The sequence below is a fragment of the Aedes albopictus genome, chromosome 3 (genome assembly GCF_035046485.1).
Source record: "Aedes albopictus strain Foshan chromosome 3, AalbF5, whole genome shotgun sequence".
NCBI classification, from domain to species: domain Eukaryota; kingdom Metazoa; phylum Arthropoda; class Insecta; order Diptera; family Culicidae; genus Aedes; species Aedes albopictus.
Window position 1 is genome coordinate 305,632,260 of NC_085138.1, and position 17,011 is coordinate 305,649,270.

The following is a 17,011-nucleotide window of genomic DNA, read 5'->3' on the forward strand; positions in this document are numbered from 1 at the left end:
ACATGTAATGTATATCGTTGTTCTCCTAATGTACTCAGACTTCAATGTAACATCTAAGTACACAGTAATACATAAGATTTACATGTAACATTTAAGTCAAACTTCAATGTGATGTTGAACTTAACATCACATAACATCCAAAGACAACATCTTCTAATGTTACATCAAAATCAAATGTCATATCGATTTCAATTGTTGCGCTCTTGAAACATCAGACTTCATCTAACGACAGATAAATGTAATGTAACATTAGAATCAAACTTCATATTGATGTCGGGTGTTGCTCACTTGAAACATCAGAAAACATCTAACAACAGATGATTGTAATGTTACATTAGAATTAAATGTCATATTGTTGTCATGGAGCTTGAAACATCATAATACATCTAACGACACATGAATGTAATGTAACGTTAGAATCGAACATCATTTTGTTGTCATATACTGCTCACTTGAAACATCAGAATACATCTTAACGACACACGATTGTAATGTTACATTAGAATTAAACATATTGATGTCGAGTGTTGCTCACTTCAAACATGTAACGACACCAGAATGCAACGTTACATTAGAATTAAACTTCATATTGATGCCCCACTCAATCATCAGAATGGATTCAACTAAGCTCATTAATTTGACGTTTGAGCGGTGCCGTGTTTACAGAAAATGAACCTAAATAAATAACACAAACAACACGAAGCCGCTCATAAGTCAAACAAGTGAACACGTGCATTTGTGCCAGGATTTGTGCAACAAAAGATAACTTTCCCCACACGTGTATAATTCATAACACAGGAATGCATGATACCTACACAAAATCGGCCAAATTCCGTTGGATTTTCTGTTAGACACACTTTTAAAATCAGCTCGTGCATCCACATAAGCCTGTATTTTGCTATAATTTAGGCATGGCAATATTGTTTAGTAGTTATACCGAAAACCATTAAAATTCCACAAAAATGTGAGCGAATGAGCTATTTTAAAATTTATGTGAATTTTACTCATTTTTGAGTGCCATGGAAGTTTACTTTAAATGAGTGACTTCACTTCAGCGTTGCACGTCAAGTCTTTCTTTCCGCAGTTAAACTTCGTTTGGAAACCTGCGCTGAAAAGGTAGAGCGGAAGAAAAAGTAAATTTTTAATCAGTTTTGTGCCCGGTTCTCGTGAATATTTATCTTTTCGAATAGAAGTGAGTGTCAGTCGTCCGGATAAAATCAATAAAGACGCCGCGATGAAAAAAGACGAGTGATTTGGAAACTCCGAAAAAAAAAAACAAGCTCCTGCTCCGACAGTGCTGTCATCTAATTGAATCGCGGGTGAATGAAGGGAGAAAACGGGAATTTCGGGCCGAATGTGATAAAAGAATACGTATGAGTGTTTTGATTCGAGCCTAAAGCTCGGACCGGCGGAACTGCACCGGTAACTTCAGTTCCGGAAGGACTCCCCGCAAATTGACGACCGGAAGCAGCTCGGTAGGGAGCAACCGAAGGTCGTCGTCATCCAGTGGAAGCTGCTGTATTTGGTGCGGCAAGAACAATTATCCCCTGGGATGCATTCTCCCGACCCAGAAGGGCACGAAGAAGCACCAGAAAAAGACGACGACGACGGTAGGTAGTGGATCATTGACATCCCAGTTCTTCGGCGGCGATGGGTGACAGAAAGTTGCTTCACCTCGGCTTCGGCGCTGTCCAACAACGTCGTCCTCGTCGTTGTCGTCCGGTACGTTATCGACGGTCTCTAAGATCAATGGACGGAAGAGTAGTGGGAATTTCCCAGATCGAGAGTCAACCCGAATCAGTCTGGTGAGTCAAACTTTTATGTTTAAATATTACATCACATTAAATAAATCATACTTATGTACGCTAAAGTCCTTCTATGACATTTGGAGGATTTAATTAGTGAATAATTTCCCGATCACCACAAACTGCAAAATCTTGGATTTCGACTTATTTTTGGACGGAGATATTGAATATGAAATAATCTGGATACTCCTATAGAATTCAATTGGAGATTTGTATTTTTGCAAACTCTGACGAGATTTTTTTCAAAGTATTTTTCAGGGGATCCCAGAGAACTTATTTCTAGTTTCAGTCACCCATGGTGGTGCAGAGGGCCGAATTAGGTTTTTAAATTTTGTAATTTTTAAATTTTAAATCTTTTTCTGAACCACTATGATTTTTTTCATACTTTTAGAATTTTGTTTGAATAAATAGGGTTTGTGTGCCATCATGAATCTCACGCTCCCAATTTCATCCTATTCGAAAACAAGCGATTACGGCACCGATTGATTCCGTTCTTTTTGTTTTCATGCGTGCTCACTGCTAACAAAAAATATGATTCATCAGGAACTTTCTCCAGGCATTCCTCGAGGAATTCTTCCTGACATTTTTCCAGGAATTTCGCCTGAGATTCGTCCAGAAATTACTTCAGGAATTCCTCCAAAAATTCCACCAGGAATTCCCCTAGGAATTTCTACAAGAATTTATCCTGGAATTCTTCAAAGCATTCCTCCATGGATTTTTCCAGAAATTACTACAGGAATTCATCAGGAATTTCTTTTGGAATTCCCCCAGGAATTCCTCCAAAGATTTTTTCAGGAAATATTTCGGGGATTCCTCCGAGAATTCCACCAGGAATTCTCCTGGGCATTCTTTCAGGCATTTATCCAGACATTCTTCCAGGAATTCTTGCAGATGTTCCTCAAAGAATTCTTTCAGCGATTCCTTCAAAAATTCCTCCAGCTATTTCTCCAGGAATTGCTTCAGAGACTCTTCCACGAATTCCCCCAGGAGTTCTTCCAGGAGTCCAGGAATTTATTCAGGAAATCCGTCAGGGATTCCTTAAGAAATTCTTCCAGGATTTTCTCTACCAATACCTTCTAGAATTTTTCAGGGATTCCTCCAGGCATTCCTCCAGGAATTCTTCCAGATTTTCCTCCAGGAATTGATGCAGGGATTCCTCCAGAAATTCCCTTAAGAATTCATCCAGGAGCTGCTTCATGGATTCCTCCAGGAATTTCTCCAAGGATTCCCCCAGGGATTTCTCCAGGAATTCTCTCGAGGTGTTCTCCAGTAATTCCTTCAGAAATTCCTCAAGAAACTCAAGGGAATTACTTCAGGGATTTCTCCAGAGATTTCCCAAGGGAATCCTTTAGGAAATCCTTCAAAGATTCGTCCAGGAATTCTTCTAAAGATTTTTCCAGGAAATCATCCTGAAATTTCTCAAGCGATTATTTCAGAATTTTCTCCAGGGATTCCTTCCAGACTTCTTCAGGAGATTTCTCCACGAATTCCTCCAGGGATTCCTTAATGAGTTCTTCCAGGGATTGCTCCAAGAATTCATCCGAGAATTTCTCCAGGAATTTGTCCAGAAGTTCCTCCAGGCATTCGTCCAGGATTCTCTCTAAAGATTTTTCCAGGAATTGCTTCCTGGATTTCTCCAGAAGTTCTTCCAAGGATTCTTTCAGAAATTCCTCTAGCATTTCCTCTAGTGATTCCTCCCAGAATTCATCCAGGAGTTTCTCCAGGTATACTTTGAGGAATTCATCCAGGGATTTCTCCGGGAATTCCTTTAGGGTTTCTTCAGAAATTCATCCATGCATTCCTGTAGGCTTTCTACCAGAGATTCATCCAGGAATTACTTCACAGATTTTTCCGGCAATGCTTCCAGTGAATTCTTTCAACGATTGCTCCAGGAATTCATGGAGAACGACTGACCTATCTTATTTCATGGTGACCCTTCCAAGTAAGCAAGAAGTTACAGCTGCATTGGCGATTAAAAATTGAGGTTATGTCGTGTAATTTTGAAAGTTTGAAAGGGAAATACCAGTTCCCCATCGATTTTTTCTACCCGGTTTTCACCAAAAAGATTATCTGAAACGACTCAAATATGCGACTGAATTGCGATTATACCAGGATAATTTTAATTTGATTCTATAATTGCTCAATTCCACTTTGAATCTGCCTACATTGGGTCCTTTAAAGGAATCCATGGAATAATTTCCCTAAATCGAAACTTTAAAATTAATTAAATTAAAATTAATTTATGTGGAGCGAACCTGGTGTGGTGGTATGAACACAAGACTATCACGCCGAGGATCTGGGATCGAATCCCATTCCCGACATACTCACATAATGTGGTTATGCGTGGTCCCGAGATGAACTAGCCTAGGGTTAAAAATCTCGTTAATACAGACAAACAACAAATGTGGAGCCTCGTAGCCGTGCGGTTAGGGTCACCAAGCTTCTAATCGCACCATGCTGTGGGGTGAGGGTTCGATTCCCGCTCCGGGAATTTTCTTGAGAATAGTTTCTTCTCCGTATCCACTGGTACATGCTCCGTGTGTCCCTTGTCTAGTGTTAATTTTCATTCAGTCTGTGCAGCCTTTGGCTGAAGACGGTGTCCGCGTCTTCATAAAATTAATTTAAAGTTTGTATGTACCTAAATGTTTTTTTTTCTTCGGAACCCTTAAAGTGAGTATATCACCTTGGAATAGTGCGTTACGGCGCAAGGACTACCACATTAAAATTTGATCATGCTATTTTCCTAACAAATGTAGTCAGGCTCCTGTAGGAACAATCCAGAATCAAGATTTGATGTAGTGATTTTTTTTCGGTGTGTCTGTTGGTGTGTTTAGTGTTTGCTGATAATGAACATATTCTTTCGGGAGGATTCAGGTAGGTTTATTATATAATACAGGAACTATGGTAAGGTGTATAACCATTGCAAGCGTATCACGAATAGCTTATTCAATGAAATATGTTGATACAGTTTTCCTTTCCATATTTTCGGCCACCCAGTTCTGCAGCGGTCAATATGAAGAAACAGATCAGATGAATTATGCAGGCAGCTGTTTCAACACAACCAAATAATATTTTGTGCGCCTCAACGTTCACCAAACGTATCCTTTTGAGTCTACCTTCCCACTAACAATACCCAAATTCCCGAGACACCTTGGCCTGAGCGATCGTAAAGCTATAAGCATATATGTACATCTTTCATAGGTGTCCAAAACTAACCATTGTATTGATGAGAAGTTGTTATTAACTATTCGAATTTCTTTTGTTGTCCAATAGATTGTGTAAAATGCTACAAATTTGATCAAGCACGCCGTAAAATTCGTCACCCATGATTTGGCGCCTACATCAGTGGTCTAACGACTCTTCGCGTTCTCGGCACTAGTTCCAATATGTCGCTTAAAGAGTTGCCACATATGATGTTAGGTAAGCTGAGGTCAGTTAACTGACTGATGGGGCACGGGAGCTATTGCAATGATCAAAATGTATGCATTACTAAGTCATTCTAGACGGACTATCGAAAGGAAAACGAGTATTTAAGAATATAACTTCAATTTATCATGTCGGAAGTAAGGTAAGGTGCTATGTAGTTAGAGGTGTAGACAATAGGTGTATTGATGAGAAGTTGTTATTAACTATTCGAATTTCTTTTGTTGCCCAATAGATTGTGTAAAATGCTACAAATTTGATCAAGCACGCCGTAAAATTCGTCACCCATGATTTGGCGCCTACATCAGTGGTCTAACGACTCTTCGCGTTCTCGGCACTAGTTCCAATATGTCGCTTAAAGAGTTGCCACATATGATGTTAGGTAAGCTGAGGTCAGTTAACTGACTGATGGGGCACGGGAGCTACTGCTATGATCAAAATGTATGCATTACTAAGACATTCTAGACGGACCTAGAGACGGACAATCGAAAGGAAAACGAGTATTTAAGAATATGACTTCAATCTATCAATATCTATCAATCGCAATACATATAACTGTGGTATGTAATCTAGAACATTAGAACACGTTTGTTTTTTGCAAATATGAGTATCCATCTTGGTATCAAATGGTTATGTACATCAAAGAACGTAAGAAAACGTCTGAATCTAATGTTTTTTCATCAACATACATCAGAAATACGTTTGAATCTAATCTATTTGCACATCATAAAACATTTAAAAACATTTTAAATTAATGTCTGAATTTACGTCAACATACATCAGGAAACGTCTGAATCTGATGTTTTTTACATCAACATACATCAGAAATACGTTTGAATCTAATGTATTTACACATCATAAAACATCTAAAAACGACTAAAACAAATGTCAGAATTGACGTCAACATACATCAGGAAACGTCTGAATCTGATGTTTTTTACATCAACATACATCAGAAATACGTTTGAATCTAATGTATTTACACATCATAAAACATCTAAAAACGTCTAAAACAAATGTCAGAATTGACGTCAACATACATCAGGAAACGTCTGAATCTGATGTTTTTTACATCAACATACATCAGAAATACGTTTGAATCTAATGTATTTGCACACCATAAAACATCTGAAAACATCTAAATCCGATGTCTCAATTTGCATCAATATAACGTATAATTCTAATGTTTTTTACATCTACATACATAACAAAACGTTTGAATCTAATGTTTTTGCACATCATGAAACATCTGAAAACGTCCAAATCTATTGTTATTTTACATCAACATACAAAAGAAAATCGTTAGAGTTTTATGTTTTTTGCACATCAAAAAACATTTGAAAACGTCAGATTTTGATGTTTCGGATTATTTGCTTGACATCAGAAAAACGTTTGATTTCCTGATGTATACATTATGTTACCTTGCATAAACACATCTGAATCGTAATGTTTTCTAATGTTCAACATCAGAAGTACATCACACCTTGATGTTGATGTATACATCGAAATTTAACGTCAGGCTAATGTAAATTTTTATTCGGCATTTCATCGGCATGTGAAGAAGTCCAGTTCTCCGATTATGTGTTCTCCCGCTGTTCCACATACACCAAGTTTCGTCGAGTAGTTGCGTACTGCCTCAAGTACATCCGTTTCCTCAAGGCTGCAGTACGAAGGAAGAACCGGACGAACTTCAATCGTGGTCGTCAAAGAAGAAAACTTTCCACCCGCACAGTGTCCTCTGGGTCGCATCACGAAGCTTTACCCAGGGATAGATGGAGTCGTCCGTGTAGTCAGTCCGAAGACAGCTACCGCGGAAAACATCGTACGCCCAACAGCAAAGGTGATCTTCCTCCCGATATCTACCGAAGTCGACAAACCACCCGAACTGTAAGCAGAAGCTACAAAGATCGGCAGAGCAGTCCGAAACTGTCTCAACGCATATATGGATTGCGAACAGGTGATTACCGTTCCAAAAACTCTACCAGTCCCTGTTCGTTCTACCGGATCTTTCTTTCGCAGAACCCGTTCGCTCTCACCACCAAATCATCTAGCCGCTCTCGTTCGAACTGTTACACGTCTGCTGAATGGGCCCATTCAGGAAGCATCCGACGGATGAATCAACCAGCTCCCGATGGTGGTCGTCGTCATTGTTCCGTAAGCCGAAGTCAACCGAACTCGAAGAGAGTGAGAGAGGATTCCACCGTGAGAGACTGTTGAAACAGTGAGGCTGTTTCAAGGTGGCCGGAATGATCAGTACGCTGATCATAATGTCAATTTGTAAATATTTGAATTCTGTAAATAATGAAATTGTAAATAGTTTTTAATTTGTAAATAGTACCTAGAATTAAGTAATCCTTAAGTTAACCACAGCACACCAATGAATTGTACCCGTCACCAAACCTACACACATCACTGTACCCTGTTAAACCCATCCATGAAGAAGAACACTTAAATTGAATTGTAACCAGTGCTGAAAAATTCATTTCGGCATATCTAAATTCAATCACCTACAGCTCATTTTAGAAGCTGAGCCTGAGAGCATGATTTATGAAAAACTTGTGCGGCTAAACCAGTTCTGCAAGAAAGTCACGGAAAAAACGCTATTTTTCGAATATTTAATGTAAATGTCACGGACTACCTTTGAAAAATGCCAAATGATATTCACCGTGAATATCATTGGCATTTTTCGAAGCTAGTCCGTGACATTTACATTAACTATTCGAAAAATATTGTTTTTTCCGTGACTTTCTTGCAGAACTGGTCTAGCCGCACAAATTTTTCATATACCGTATTCCCAGGTTCAGCTTCTAAAATGAGCTGTAGGTGATTGAATTTACATATGCCGAAATGAATTTTTCAGCACTGATTGTAACCCAACACCATACCCAACCAAGCAATAGTAGTACAATATCCACTTATCCGCGAGCGATCATGGCGGCGGCGGGCACAAATAACCGATTCGAGTTTTGACGTTTCTTGGGTATCGTAATCGGTTGGCGCCAAAAAACGGTGGAGGAAGGGGTGAGGAGGAGAATGAAACTGTTTTGACTTTCCCCCAAGAAACGTCAAAAACCGAACCGGTTGGATATGCCCGCCTCCGCCATTACCGCTCGCGGATAAGTGGATAGACAAGCAAAACGATCGGTAGCCTTTCTATCCCGCCCGTTCTTCCGCGCAATAAACCAAGTTAAAGTGCAAACTGTGAATTGAATCCCTATCCCTATCCGAACCCGTCCCGCGGTGGTGGCCAACGGTGGCGATAAATCAACGACCATTCGGTACACGCGTGGGCGCGAAGTGATCATTTCGTGAACATTTCATACCGTCAAAAGGGAGTGTGATTCGTGAAGCCCGTCATCACAGTGGATACCAGTGATTTGGTGCATTTCTGGCGATATCTCTTGTTCCAGTGGTTTGGTGCGCCGCTATTGCTCATAGCGGAAAGTAAAACCTCCGGTGGCCGGCAACTTGAGCTCCACGCTCGATCACAGGGTTTTCACTTCCTTTAGTTTATTGAAGTATGCGGCGGCGGGCGGTGACGGTCGAGGCGGTGACGGGCGAGGCCACGGTGTACAGAAGAAGGTGATAGGTTACTAGCCTGCCTTGTGATATTTATGCCGTGGGCGAGGCGGTGGGACAGCGGTTCCCAACCACCACGGACTTCTAACGGCGTGAGGGTTGCTACACCCACTCGCAGGGACACCTGGCGAGAGGCGAGGGGCTACTCAATGGCCTCCCTCCGCCGCGAGGTACGCACGTTGTTGTAGAGGCGGAACTGTCGGGATTCGGAGCCTCGGGTTCAGGAGCGCTTGGTAGTGGATGACGGGGACGGTCAAGGTCTGCAGCAATCTAACGGTAACCTTCTTTGGATCGATGGCGAATCGGGCAGGCGGGACGGCGGTGCCCGGTGAAAGGGATTTTGACGGAGTATACCGGTGGTCGGAAATCGGGGCCTAGCGGTGGCTTTCAGCGACTACGGCGCACAACTTGTCACCGAGCTGGCCATAGCACGAACGATTGAGGTGGCCTCTAGACCAACCGAAACGTGGCCGGTTTGAGCTGGTGATCCGACCAGATCCAGAACCGTACGTGGCTGTTGTTGGCACTTGGCGAAGCTTGGTAACGTAGCTTCTATTTCGGAATCTTCCGTAAAACGATTCTCATCCCGGGCCAAATGGCCAACTCATTAATAGGCACGTGGAATGATCTCCAGGGACAAACTCGGAAAAGAATCTTCTTGGTGTAATGCTCACCTGTTGATAGATGCCACTCGACTGCCCGTCAATCAGGCTATCGACTCCTCTCAGCCCCTAACAGACACTCAACCTCCCGATGCGGGTGACCGTTTTGCTGCATCCGCCCTTTTATCCCCACCGCGATCAGTTTGTCACCCATGGTTTGCGTTCGGAGCGTTAGCGCTGCAGCCGCCCGCACCGTTTGAATTAAACTTTGGCTAGCTTACATTTTATGCACCTACAGTCCCACATCATATTGTGAAAAATCAAAATGTTACCGTACGGTAACATTTGTTAACAATGTTTCAAATATAATTAACATTAAAAAAAATACAAACGGTCCACAGACAAACAGATGAATGTAACACTTTGAACACAGACAAAAAGACGTAACACAGACAAACAGACGTATCACTTGGAACAAAATGCGATGAAAATTATCGTCACGCAAACATAATCGCCCAATGCTAATTACGACAAACAGCAGCAAAAAAGATGCGAGTGGCATGAGCGAGCGATTTGCGAACTATGGAATATTTGAGTAATCCGTTAAAAAGGGAAACGATGGGAAGTGAGTAGAGTGAGACGTCTGTTTGTCTGTGGACGTAACATTTTGATTTTTTTCAATTCAAATCATAGTCACGGAAACATGATCGCCCAATGCTAAAGTACTGAGTTTGGCCAAGCATGATCTAGGCAGCGGTAGTGGGCACACATCAAACTCGAACTAAAACAATGGAAGCGCTACGGATGGGCAACTTTTACTGCATTAACGGTATGTTTAATCCATGCGTGTCTATTTTTTTGTTGAGATGACTTTTATATGATAGGAAAACTAACACAAACAAAAACTATTTTTATAATTTCTTGCAAAAAAAAATACAAAAACAATAGCGACATTTCCAAAATACACAGCATAGTATACTAAATTAAATGTTGAAATTCAGACTTCAATGTCTTTTAAAAATATCTTATATTTTGGAGGAAATTACTAGACATAGTTTTGAGTAAAGCCTCGAAAGTTAGAAAGACTTGATCATTTCTACAGATAGGGTGCTTCGTTGGCCTATCTTAACGTAAACCATAAAGTAAAACAAACACTGGAGATCAGAAAAGCTATGCGACAGACATGATTCTGGGACATTTCGACATGACTTTTCGATAACTGAACATTTGAAGCAACGGTCAAAGACGATATTTTGAACTTGTATATTTGTTTTCAACGAATAATAACTGTTTTACAAATTAAATGTGGGTCGAATATTGAGGACATTTTTTTCACTATGTACCCAAATCTTGGCTCATCTGTTAAGTGACGTCAAAAACATCAATAATGAGACATCTACCACTTTGCCTGCATATGAACTAGAAGGAACGATCATGAAGAATGATTTTGCGTGCGTTGACTGTAAAAATATAACACAATGATTTAGTTAAGTTGTTTTCGTTGCTAATTGAGCAAGAACTTCAATTTAAGTGATTTATTTATGGTTTTGTGAAAATTTGGCTCCGAAAATGTAACTGAAAGTAAGATTTGTGAACAAACAGTGATAGTTCAGCAGAAATATTCAAAAAAGGAGACAATAAGTGGTTTTAACGCTTGGAAAGCAATAGGCCGTAAACCGGAGTCAAATTGATCAGCGGGGTGAAATTGATCATTCGGGGTGAAATTGATCATTGTAATTCCATGCTAGAAACTCTTAAGCGTCATAATGATCTTAATCTGTTTACACCATCTGGTTCGTAGATGTCTAGAGATGAGTGTAGACTTTTATTTTTTTAGAACAAAATTAGTTTTGCCTTATTTTTTAAGAAATTTGCAATGTATTTCCCATTTAGCTGAAATCAATGCTACTAAACAATCGATTGCTAATAGGACTTCCCGTAAATTTTCTGTTTTAACAATTTTGTGTAGCCTTGGTTGGGAAGTTATGTAGCTAATCAGTACATGACATAGCAAGAAAAGTTTCATTATATGATTAAATAGTCATTTATTGTGATTGAAATCACATATTTCAAATGAAATTGCCTACCTTTAGGCGTTTAAGAGGAAATTTCAAAATTTAATTTTGCATTTAAAGTATTGAATTCACTAGTTGTAAGATTTTAAACGCGTTATTCGGTTTTAGAAGAGCAAAATCAAGCGGAGAAGGAAATTTTCCTTTCCAACCGATGCTTAATTGTATACTGATCAATTTTGCCCCAAAGTTTCATTTCCAATTTTTTGATTTTTGAACTTATATAACTTAAAGTTTAAATTTGTTGAACAAAATTCTGTCACATGGTTCCATGGAGATCCACTGGGTACTGTTTTACAGAATTTTTTTTGGCAATACTTGAATTGCCACTGATGTTATGCGCAAAAGTTGTTTTGAAGTGATCAATTTGACCCCGGATTTTGGTACCGTAGGCCAACGTTGCTTACCATCCCATCGAATCTTTTCAACGTAATTAAGTTTGTTCTTGAATATTTACGTTAGCTTACTACCAGTTGGAAAAACATGCATTGCCTAGTATGCGTGATACTATACAAATCGTTTCTAGTGCTCTTAAGTCACGAGTTGTGGTCAAAATTGTCAAAGCGGCTTGCATATTAGCCAAGGAACGGTGCACATACCCTATTTGAAAAACAAATCGTAGTAGCTTATAAAATTGATTTGAAATGTTGAGAAAACAGTTCAGAGCTTCAACGAAAATAGATACTGCGACACTTACATGGTCTACGATTCATTTCGAAACTCCAGAATTTTCCTGAATAATAAACACCGGGTAATTCAAAATTTTGATTATTTATCAAGAAATTTTGTTGTTGATACTTGAATTATTTTGTAGTTCCATGATTTTTTCACGTTAAGAAGACGTCTCCGAAGTAAAATACTTGTGCAATTAGTATTATAATAGTTATCTATGTAACGAATTGCAAAAAGCTGATTTTCAAATGAGTTGCATTACGAACATTATGCAATTATTTTTCATTATGCAACTCATTTCAGATGCATAATGAACCGGTACGAAAAAGTAGGTCATTATGGTACTGAAATGGGCAGTATTAAATTGAATTGCATAATAGTTATTTATGTAACGAGTTGCAAAAAGTTGATTTTTTCAGCACGAGTCGTACATTTAAATACGAAGAGTGCTGAAAAAAACGAGTTTTGCAACAAGTTCCATACAAAATTTTATGCAATGATTTTATTCATAATGCAACTCATTTGAATTGCATAACGTTCATAATGCAACTCAAATGAGTTGCATTATGAAAATTATACAACAATTTTTATTATGCAACTCATTACAGTTGCATAATGAATTAGTTCGGAAAAATTGGCCATTATGATATCAAAATGAGTTGAAAAAAATTAAATTATGATACTGAATTGCATAAATTAATTTATTGGGGAATTGTTTGAAGGAGAGTCACATTAATGATACGACATGATTTGTTTCCTTGATGAATCTTTTATCCATGTTGGCTACGTGGACATTTAGTAGACCCCCAACCCCCTCTCCTTGGACAAGCTTGGATTTTTCTCGAACCCTCTCCCCCCTAAAAACTGTCCACGTGGTATATGCACGGCCCCTACGCACAACCCAGCATTCCTCAGTCTTTGGTCATTCAAAGAATTACTTAAAAATTAATGGTCGAATCGAATGATTACCGAAAACCTTTAGACAGTCATGAAGACAAATATGTAATCTTGCTCTATGTTAGGTATGTATTCGCGCACAATGCACACATTGTGTAACAAAGTGACACAGAAAAATGTATGAGATTCTAACAGCTCTGTTTCGCTAATGTATATCAAAGCGGCGTCAACGACATCCCTTCTTGAACTTACACCTCGTTGAAGCAATCTTTAAACAAACCGTGAAAATTGAAGAAAAAGAAACTCCCTATGGGGAAGATTTTTTTCTCTGAAAGAAAACAGAGAGGAAAATCGATTGAAGTAAGTAATTATTGCATCATCGCCAGCTCTTGCAGAGTCCATTTCAAGTACATAGGCACCGGTAACAAGAAACAGGAAGGGGTACTTTCGTCGGAGAACCAGGACACGTCCAGCCGTTGTCGTCGTCGTCGCAATAGTCGTCTTCGTTGACGTCGAGCTGCAACTGGACAGTTTTTATGCCACCGGGCGAAGACGGGGACCAATTTTGCATCCGACCGACTTTGCGACAATGACTCTACCCATCACAGCACTATTGGGCTGGCGGCGAGTAGTGGGAGGACGTCGACCATCCCGCAGGAAGCCGTCTGAATTCTTCCGCTCCTTCCAGTGAGTCCCACCTTCGTCGTCGATCCCCCTCGGGAGGAGCGGTGGCCCTTTACCTCACCCTCTTCATAATCATCCAACCGTTTACGGCCATTAAGCTACTTTACTTCCTGAAAATAACGGTGCGAAAGAAATTGTTGAGAAAAGTTGTGAAGAAAAAAATATCGATTTTCCTGTCAGAAGAATTAAATTTCTTGTTCTTCTTTTGCATGGTCCAACAACAGTGGCTCTGCTGATGAGCGCTTCGTATTTTAATTTCGCGCTTAGTGGGGTAGCCAGAATATTCTTGGCTGTGCCCGGTAATTTTCTATTTGAAGAAAGTGCATAAACTAGCCTTTGGAAAACATCGTATGTACAATAATTAGATTATTTCAAATTTTGTCATATATATATATACTTATTATTCGTACCAAATTTCATATAAATCGGTGCATTACTTTTAATTGTAGCTCAAAAATAAAAAGACTCTCATTCAAGCATATACATATACAATGTACATTAAGGTGGCCCACACTTAGGCGCCGTCCACAAATTACGTAACGCTCTTGGGGAGGGGGGAGTACGGCCAAACGTTACGGTCCATACAAAAATTTTAAGGCTTTCATACAAAAAAGAGTTACGGAGGAGGGAGGGGGTTTGTCAAAAAATGTCGATTTTAGCATTACGTAATAAATGGATGCTGCCTTATATGAAAAAAAACAAAATTTTCGAAAAATGCCAAGTCTTACATCCTAAATCAGTTGTTTTGGACTCCCAGAAGCTACGTTCAAAATTTGAGCAAAATCAATTAAGCCTCAGGGGGCGCTCAAAACGCTTGAAGTTTGTATGGGAAAACTTGGCCAAATGTGTGCGGAAATTTTAAGTTTTCGAATTTTGCCCCTAGGTGGTGCTGTAAGCGTTCAATAATCAAACCCTTTGGTATTATTGTAGGGTTTGTGATTATATATTGCGCATTGCGCAGTTTAAAGTGCGACGAGGAAGTGCGTAATTTCAAATAAAAGTGCGATTTGGTGTCAGATCGTTTCGGTGTCTTCACCGCACTTATTCATTAGCTCATGATAATTAAATGCGTTGAAGACGCCGGATCGATTTGATGCAATATCGCACTTTTATTTAAGATTCCGCACTCTGTCGCAGTCCAGTTAGCATTGCAATAAACTATATCAAACAACTTTGTCCAAGACCGCAAAGTGATCCAACGTCTGTGGAAAAAGTTATACCGTAGGTAAAGTGAGGATAAACTTTATTGTTGTTTTTCCAATACATGTAAAGGAATAATATCAATAATGAAATCTCAATACTTTGCCTCACTTTGCCTAGGGTATAACTTTTTTCATAGACGTTGGATCACTTTGCGGTCTTCCACAAAGTTTGTTTGGTATATAGTCACCTACAAAAATAGCAAAGGGTTTGAATATTTAACGCTTACAGCGCCACCTAGCGGCAAAATTCAAAAAACTAAAATTTCTGCATACATTTGGCCAAGTTTTCCCATACAAACTTCAAGCGTTTTAAGCGCCCCTTAGGCTCAACCGATTTTGCTCAAATTTTGAACGTAGCTTCTGGGAGTCCAAAACAACTGATTTGGTGAGACTTGGCATTTTTCGAAATTTTTGTTTTTCATATAAGTGTGGACCACCCTAATGTACATAGTACAATAATGACCAGTTTTCATCTTCATGACAGATGAGTCTTTTCCACAATAGTCTAAAGTACAGTAAGAATGATGGTGAAGTTTCCTAAGTAATTATGGTACACATACAGACACTGCCTTGCAACATGTCATTAATTTTGATCAACTGCTGTACTTAGGAGTTTGCTCGATCCATTACTGTGCTGTGCGGCTCCAGTCCCGCACTCTGCGAAGGGTCCTCAAATCGTTCTCCTCTTGATCGTCCCATATAGCTTGCTGCGAACCACGTCTTCTTGTACCGGTCGGATTGCTCTCGAGCACCATTTTCATCGGGTTGTTATCTGACATCCTGATGACGTGACCTGCCCATCGTAGTCTCCCGATTTTCGCGGTATGGACGATGGTTCGTTCTCTCTGATGCAGCTCGTGGTTCATTCGCCTTGTCCAAGTCTCGTTTTGCATCTGCATTCTGCCGTAGGTAGATGGTACGTAACGCCTTCCGTTCGAAAACTCTCTTACTTACCTTACCGATCAGGCTAAGGCCGGAGTGGCCTCTGCTGTACATAGTAGCCGTCTCTATTCCACTCGGTCCATGGCTGTTTGTCTCCAGTTCCGCACTCTGCGTAGGGTCCGCAGATCGTCCTCCACTTGGTCGACCCACCTAGCTCGCTGCGCTCCACGTCTTCTTGTACCGGTCGGATAATTCTCGAGAACCATTTTAGTCGGGTTGCTATCCGACGTGACCCGCCCACCGTAGTCTCCCGATTTTCGCGGTATGGACGATGATTGGTTCTCTCAGCAGCTGATGCAGCTCGTGGTTCATTCGCCTTCTCCAAGTACCGTCTTCCATCTGCACTCCGCCGTAGATGGTACGGCGTTCCTCCGTTCGAAAACTCCAAGGGCGCGTTGGTCCTCTGCACGTAGGGTCCATGTTTCGTGCCCATAGAGGACGACCGGTCTAATCAGCGTTTTGTAACACGAAGTTAACCTGTTACGGCGAACTTTATTCGATCGTAGAGTTCTCCGGAGTCCAAAGAAGCTCGATTTCCTGCCACAATGCGCCTCTGAATTTCTCTGCTGGTGTCGTTATCGGCGGTCACCAGTGAGCTCAAGTACACGAATTCTTCAACCGCCTCGATTTCATCACCGTCGATATAAATTCGGGGTGGCGGGCGCGGTGATTCCTCCCTGGATTCGTCTGGCTTCACTCTTTAGTCGGATGAACGTTTCCGCCATCGTCTCAAATTTACGAGCAATAATATCAATATCATCAGTGAAACCAAGCAGCTGAACGGACTTCGTGAAAATCGTTCTACTCGTGTTTATCCCCGCTCCAGTAGAGAACTGGACATCACGTGCGGCCCGCGGGCCGCACTTTGGTGACCACGGCTCTAAAGCAATATTGAACAGCAAGCACGAAAGACCATCACCTTGCCGTAACCCTCTGCGAGATTCGAAGGGACTCGAGAGTGTCCCTGATACTCTAACTACGCACATCACTCGATTCATCGCCGCCTTGATCAACCGTATAAGTTTATCTGGGAATCCGTATTCGTGTATAATCTGCCATAGCTGTTCTCGATCGATTGTATCATACGCCGATTTGAAATCGATGAACAAGTGATGTATGGGCACGTTGTATTC

General features: G+C 40.5%; 1 protein-coding gene across 1 annotated transcript in view; it reads left to right on the forward strand.

Moving 5' to 3' along the window:
* LOC134284091 (uncharacterized) overlaps positions 1-17,011 on the forward strand; it is a 225,861-nt gene that overhangs the window by 139,387 nt on the left and 69,463 nt on the right. The gene's annotated exons all lie outside the window — the stretch shown is intronic.